General features: G+C 34.6%; 1 long non-coding RNA gene across 1 annotated transcript in view; it reads right to left on the minus strand.

The window, feature by feature from the left end:
- The window catches only part of LOC132058421 (uncharacterized), a 5,363-nt gene extending 1,068 nt beyond the window's left edge, over window positions 1–4,295 (minus strand). The window contains exons 1-2 of the long non-coding RNA XR_009415303.1: window positions 4,133–4,295; window positions 3,963–4,022 (exon numbers count right to left, since the gene is read on the minus strand). This is a non-coding gene — a long non-coding RNA (uncharacterized LOC132058421). The remainder of the gene's footprint in view (window positions 1–3,962; window positions 4,023–4,132) is intronic.
- Window positions 4,296–7,946: the final 3,651 nt, after the last annotated feature.

The following is a 7,946-nucleotide window of genomic DNA, read 5'->3' on the forward strand; positions in this document are numbered from 1 at the left end:
CCCACTTGACCAAATTTGGGTCGTTAAAAAAAAACGGCGAACTATCTTGAAATAACAACACTACGTTACCTTTTCTTGAATTAGCAACTTTGCTTGAGGAATTGATTTTTTTGATGGAGAATTTTTGGTCTTATTTTTCCTCCAAATGGCGAATAGGCTTCTTTTTTTTTTTTCTTCTCTTTAGTTCTTGATTTTCTCTCAGAAAATGTTAAGTGAAGATGACTTAGTCATCTTTATAAAATATATGCACATGTTCCTTGTGGCCTTGGCCCACCATGAGGTGGTTGCCACCTTGCTCCAATTTTCTTATTTTTTTTTGAATTTTCAACTTACCCAAAATAGCTCACTTACTAATTATGGAAAATTCCTCCAAGTGTTGTTTTAACGAGCTTTCAAGACATGGAAATCATACACAATTCAAGTATTTAAAACAAGCAAAAGTCTCTCGGGATAGCCTTGCCCCTAACTTCTCATAATTCCCACAAGTTGTCCTGTTGTTCAAAATACGGGATATAACATCAACAAAGATGCCTAAAAAAGGAGGAAAGCTCTACCAAAGTGGCAACAACCTGGTTTGGAAGCACATTGCGAATTGCTTTCACAGAGTAACGATTGTTCCGTAGAATGTGACAATCATGACTTTTAGTCCAAAAAGATCCTTTTACGATCCAAATAAACACAACGAGATATATTACTTGAATAACCATACGCACGAGAGATATTCTCCAAAGTCTTGAGAAGGTCACTTTCTTCTCCTTTGGAATTACAAATGCACCAAGCCTACATTCATCATTCTCATCCGGCCAAAGATCATGCCTTATACCCATATCTTGTAGATCTCTTCGAGCCTTAACATGATCCTTTGATTTTTCTTTATCATTTAGCAAAGTATATAATATTGTCAAACACATTTTCAATATGCATAACATCTAAATTATGGCGCAACGACTTAAACTCGATATAAGATCGAAGAATATGCTTTTTTTTCTCCATTGTTGAGTTGCACCTTCTCCAACACTCACTTTCCCATTTCGTTTCCTTTTACCATTCAATTCTCGCTTTGTCTTCCAAATGTGACAACGATATCTTTCAGCATTGCCAAGATGTCGGCCACGATAACATCTTCTTCGGAGGGGTCCTCTGCTTGACATTCCCATCAAAACGATGCCTCATCGGGTTTAAATTTATGATTTCTTCCCAAAACCGACGATGGCCAATAAACACCACTTTCTACTATGACGAAGTCGACAAGGTTACTGCGTTAAAGTTACAAGAGGGCATGCAAAGACGTACGTGTGTTCCAACCAGAGCAAGTATCAAGTCCAAGAAAAATCACCGACTCGTCCACATAAGAGCCGCGCGTTCTAAACATTTCATCCTTTGATGAATCAAAAGTGTCCACGCCTTCCCTCCATAACTCATTCAACTCCTTAATAAGGGTTGTGGGTATACATCTATGTTATTCACCGCCGTACGCGGACTGGAATGATCATTGAGAGGATGAAATTTGGTTGCTTCATACACGGCCAAAGGAGGAAGGTTATATGGAACCAAAACCACGGGCCAAATGCTATAATTAGTACTCATTGTCCCAAAAGGATTGAAACCATCACTAGCTAGACCTAATCGAACATTTCGAGGATCAGATGCAAATTCAGGAAAAGTTGTATCAAACCTCTTCCATGCCTCACCATCTCTAGGATGTCTTATGGTTCCATCTTTGTTACCATCCTTCGCATGCCAGCTCATATGCTCAGCAATCTTAGAGCACATGAATAATCTTTGTAATCTTGGTTTTAATGGAAAGTAGCGCAAAATTTTTGCCAGCTTTTTTCTTTTCTTCTTTTGTTTCTTACTTGTAGTAGGTGCATGATCTTTATTGCGCTCATTCTCGGGCTTCCATCTAGAAGTGTGACAATACTTGCATGTTTACGCATTAACATCATCTTCCCGATAAACATGCAATCATTTGGACAAGCATCTATCTTGATATAATCAAGACACAACTTAACGATGGTTTTTAACGTCTCATAAAAAAAGAATTAGGAATCTTTGCAAATTTAAATCATCTGCGAGTAGATCTAGTATCATAGTCATTCCCTTGTCACTTAACCAGACAAACACTTTATGTGATAAAGCTTTAATAAAAATTCCAACTTTGAGTACTTAGACCCTTTGTACAATTCTTGACATCCATCTCCAAGCAACTCAAACAAATCTTTGTTATTTGAAGCAGGCATATCACGTAACATTTCTTCTTCTCCCACCACTTGTATTTTGACCTACATCAACACCCTCATGCCTTAAGCCCCAAATGCTTCATTAATCAATAATTCTACGAGATTTTTAGGTGGGTGGTACATCTTGAGTGACCTCTCATTTACAGAATTATGTGATACATTCATTTCCGCATAAACCAAGTGACATAGTTTTTAGGGAGCGCTTGTCAATCAAATGATTAAACACTATTTTTAAATTACGCCGTTCCTAGAACCATATTTAGGACATGGACATTTTATTTTATCTCCTATCATTTTGCATTGTTAAATGCTGAAATTAGAAATTGATTCAAACCAATCACATACTCTGGTGTGTTCCTTGGCATTCCAATCCAAGATTTATCCATTAAAAATATTAGATTAGTGTGCAACAATATCACCTATAAGAATTCATGAGAAAGAAAATGAGTTGCCTATTAGCATAAGTGAACATAATAGAAAATGAAAAAATAATGAATTCTAACAGAGAACATACATAACCAAACACCTTAAGAAAAAATTACTGAGATTTTCACGAAGTACTGACAGATTTGAGACAGATCAGCAAATTAAATAAATACTTGCAATTATTCTACCTATTTTAATCTATCTTATTCTCCTAATGTGTAAATGCTAACCAACATCATCAAACCGCTAAACACAATATTCGACTTACAACTAAAACTATTTCAACAAACGACTAACATCATCAAACCGCTTTCAGTTTTGTTAGATGAAAGCAAGAGAGTATAGAATTTAATGTATATATCTTTATCCAAATGGTATCTTCTAGCTTCCTTATAACTTTTGTATGAACTCCGCTTCAGGAAATGGCAGTGATGTGTATGCTCATAGTTGAGCCAAACTCAAATTTGTGACTAACATTTCATACGACAAATGATTGCAAAAACATGGTGTAACCGCTGTTAATAATAATTGTGCACCAAGCTTCAGAATGTAACCGCTGAATACATGGTAAAAACATCAAACATAAAGCAAATGATTGTTTCTTATTACGGTAGAACTTTCAATCATTTTATCAAGATTACCAACTAACATTGCAAAGTCATCACACTAATCATGTACTAGAGATTTCATTCATTGATACAAACAATCAAACACATTCAAGGTGACACACGTTTCTGCAATCTCAGCGAAGTCCTTGCCACACTCGGCGTCACGTTTCTTTCAACCTCTCTATTTCTCCCACTCCTCTTAGCAACTCTATCAAAACCATCATCCTATTTCCTAATCGTCACTAATTTCATCATCATATTCATTAACTAATCGCATTTTCATATGAATTAATTGCAGTTTAAAAACTAAATTTACTTTTTGAATTACACTAAAGAGCAAGAAATATATCTTTGAAAAAGATATCGAAGAAAGGACGAACCACAACCATTTACCAAAAAGTCATTCATACATGAAGCAAAAACAACTTACATTTCAAAAATCAGCACACTAATAAAATTTTAACTCATTCAAACATAAATAACCCGAAAAAGCTGGTTTTTTTTCTTGAAATAATTAAACTTACATTTCAAAATCAACACACTAATACTGTAGTATGAAAATTCAACTCATTGACACAAATAATCAAACACGTTCAAGGGGACCCATTTGTAAAAATAATTGCAGATTACATAAACCCAAAAATGGGAAAGATGAAAGACCCATTTGTAGAAATAATTGAAGAGATACCTGTTGATTGAGGAAGAAATTCTTTCCTTGCTAAAGAACTGGGCTCTTCAAGGAAAAGATCTACAAATTATGTGGAAAAGAAGTGAGCGTGAGAAATTTTGAGCTAAAAGTTGCGTGCCCTTTTGTTTGTAGAATGTTGAGAATATTGAGAATTTTGAGCAAAAATTTACCCTTGAGATCAAAAACTTTAGCTTATGCTTATGATGAATCACAACTTAATTCTGCACTTTCAACCTTCTATTTAATCAGCACACTTTTAAACCTTCACTTGTCAAATTTTTATAAGAAGAAACGAGGAAAGAGGAGTATTCTGAGAGAGCAATGCCTTCTGGATCCTAACATGTAATTCTCCTAAAGAATTACATAGAAGAAAAGAAGTGAGAGAGGGAGGTTTGAGACACAGAGGGTTTTGAGAAAAGAAGTGAGGGTTTTTTTTTACTTTTGTTTCAGAGAAAAAAGAGCCAAGCCAAAAAAAAAGTGAGGGAAAATTTGGCGCTATTTTTTTCCCAGATGGTGGAGGTTCCAAACCCCCGCTATTTTCTTTTATTTGTGACGGACATGTAAACCCCCGCTATTTAATAGAATTTCACGGGGTTGTAAAACGACCCCGCTAAGTATTCCGCCGCAATTTAAGCATTTTTTTATAGTGCTCGCCGGTGACGTGGCAAGGTGACAAATTAAATAAAGACACGTGGCATATGTATTCAAAATAATTATTAAAAATTCAAAATAATTATTAAAAATAAAATATGACTAGAAGCAATATTTTTACACTATTTAGTTAATTAAAAAACAAAAAATAAAGAAAAGAAAAATCCTAATTATCCAAGCACCACCTCCATCCACCTCCCATTTTCTTCAACCTCCATTCCCCCTCCGCCATAACCACTACTTCCACAAATTTCAATTGACTACAATTTATGAAATCTAAAAATCTTTCCTTCAATTATGATTTTCCATCTTTAAATGAGATTTAATGGAGTCATCTCAATTTCTTCAATCCAAACTAACAAAACAGTGATTTTGATGGCTCCTTCAATTGATTTTGAATTATGGAAAGGTGAAATTATGCTTTCTATTTAACTGGGTTTCATTTCTTGAATATAGTGGTGGCCATGGAAACGGAGATAATATTATGTTTTCTCTTTAATTGGGTTTCATTTCTTGAATATAGTGGTGGCCATGGAAACGGAGATAATAATTTCTTGAAAGAGTGATTTCGACGGCTCCATCCCCTTTATATAAGATCACTCCATCTACATGTGCCACCAACAATTTGGAGCTAGAGATTGTGGAGTTTGTCTCAATTTTTTGAATTCTTAACCCAATTGGGTCTCAATTAGAAGGATGGAGATTTAGTGATTCTTGTGGGAGATTTAGAGGAGGAAGAAATTGAGTTGAAATTGCAAGGATCTTGAGAATCCTTGTGGTTTTTATGGCCCATTTGGTGGTTTTGAGAGATATGGTGGATATGGTGAAGAAAGTGGTAGGAGGGAGGAAGAAGATGAAGGAGAAAAAAAAAAAACACAAAATTATTCTCTTTCACGCTCCAAAAAAATGTGAAGGACACGCACATTGCCACATCTGCAAAAGGTGTTTAATAACACATTTTAAGTCAAGTTCAGGTGTCTAAATGGAACAGAGCGTACTTGAGGTGTCTAAGTGAAAGATCTTGAGCACCTCAGGTGGCTTCCGATGGATTTGGCCGGGTAATTATATGAGTCTATGGTGTCATATAACAGGGAAATGTGATATAAAATACTCCTTCTATCCTTTATTTTTACTTGAACTATCATAATTATGTATTTATTAATAAATTATTTTGGCTATTTTGATGCTTCATAATTAGAAACTTAATACATTAGATATTTATCTTTATTTCTTTTTAGAACATTACACATTGCAATCAAATTGTTAACATATTACGTTATGCGACGTTACTTAGTTAAAAAAGTAATTTTGATAAAAGCTGATATGTAGGATATTTATTAAAAGGGAAAAGGGTCAAAAATACCCTTCTACTTTGGAAAAATGGCTAAAAATATCCTCCGAACTTATTTTGGGTCAAAAACACCACTCTCATCCTTAAAGTTTTCAAATATACCCCACTTCTTGACGGAAATTATCCCCCAAAATAACCCGAAATCATTATTTAAACTAGTTCCATCATTTAAACCCGACCCAACTAAATAATAACCCATAAGATCCCTTTATTCCCCCAATTTCCTCAAACTTCAAACCTACGTATTGGGAGAATAAGGGGATTTTATGGGTTATCATTTATGTTGGGTCGGAAATTAAATGATGGAGCGGGTTTCAAAATGATTTCGGTTATTTTGGGGGATAATTTCCGTCAAGACAAGTGGATATTTGAAAACTTTAAGGATGGGAGGGGTAGGTCAAAATTTGGAGGATATTTTTAGCCCTTTTTCCAAAGTAGAGGGGTATTTTTGACCTTTTTCCCTTATTAAAAAGCTATGGAGAGATGGACAAGTAAAACCTACAAACAGAGACTTTCACATAAAAGTTTTAAAGGGGCCCACGTTTTTTGATGAGTCATTTGAAAAGGCTTCAAATGCAGCGTGTAGCATAGAAATTCTAGTGTGGACCCATCTTTCAGCAAAGAAACTTATGCACTTTATTGTCCAAGAAGGAAAAAGTACACACATATAACACCTAAGTACAATGTCTTTTAACCACAAAAATTCTGAAATGTCAAAATTGCCCCTCATCAACAAGCAGACTTGACGACCCTTAGCAGCTTCAGGGCTCTTCTATATATTAGGAATATTACATATATATATATATATATATATATATATATATATATATATATATATATATATATAGTATGTTAGCATTCTTTCCACTTTTTAGTGTACTTAAATGTCCTTACCTTTTTAGCCACCAAATTAATAGTAGAGACCGTTTTGTCATTTTATCAAATATCCGCAATTCAATTTCATTTCATTGGTTTCACCCACAACTCCATTCTCATTCAATCATTTGATTTTTAGCTGGCAAAATATATCAAAACATCCCTAAACTATACCCAAAATGTTGATATCACATCTAAACTATACGAGCGACCTATTACACACCTTAACATCTTAAAAGTGAATTAAATTACCCCTCCACAGACCAAAACCCCCAATTAGTGAATGGCGTGGGCGACACTCGCCCTTGGGTGAAGCCACGTATTAAATGAATTGATTTATTTTATAATCACGTCATTATAATATATTTAACATAATAAACCCATTTTAATACCCAAACCCATTTTTAACACCCCATACCCATTTTAACACCCCAAACCCGTTTCAAATCACCCAAACCCGCATCAGACGCCCAAATCCTAATTCAAGAAAACCAAACGACACTACAAACAATAAATCGTTCAATATTGGTCCTAAATCATATATTTTTTTAGTTTACCTACTCAATATTGTCGGATTTCATAGAGTTTTTTAGTTTTTCTTCATCTTAAACCTATAATCGAAGTGTTGGTCTTTTTTTGAACTTGGACGATTCGAAGTTGGCTTTTTTGTTGACGTTTGGAGGACAAACATCGGCTGTGTTACTAAAAGGTTAGTCCCTTGTCTCATTTTGTTTCTGTGTTGTGCGATTAGAACTAGGGTTTTTTTGCGTCTTTAATTTTACTCGCAAATTTACGGTAAAATGACCTGGTAAATGCTTGAATATGTAAATGTCAATTTGGTTATTGTGTATTTCATTGACTATGAAATTGAAGTATTTGTACTGTTTTCAGGTCGAAATATGTTTTATGAACTGATTACTTTGCGAATTTACCATAGTGGGAATTTAACGACCTGCAAAAATCCTACGTTGGTGGATAAGTAACCGAATTTACACGTATGGATTTAGATAGGTTTTGTTACTTTGAATTGCTTGATTGTGTGAAAGAATTGTGGTATGACCCTGGTAAATGCACCATTTATGTTAAATTTGTCGATAGAGTGGTAT

The sequence above is a fragment of the Lycium ferocissimum genome, chromosome 5 (genome assembly GCF_029784015.1).
Source record: "Lycium ferocissimum isolate CSIRO_LF1 chromosome 5, AGI_CSIRO_Lferr_CH_V1, whole genome shotgun sequence".
Lineage (NCBI taxonomy): Eukaryota > Viridiplantae > Streptophyta > Magnoliopsida > Solanales > Solanaceae > Lycium > Lycium ferocissimum.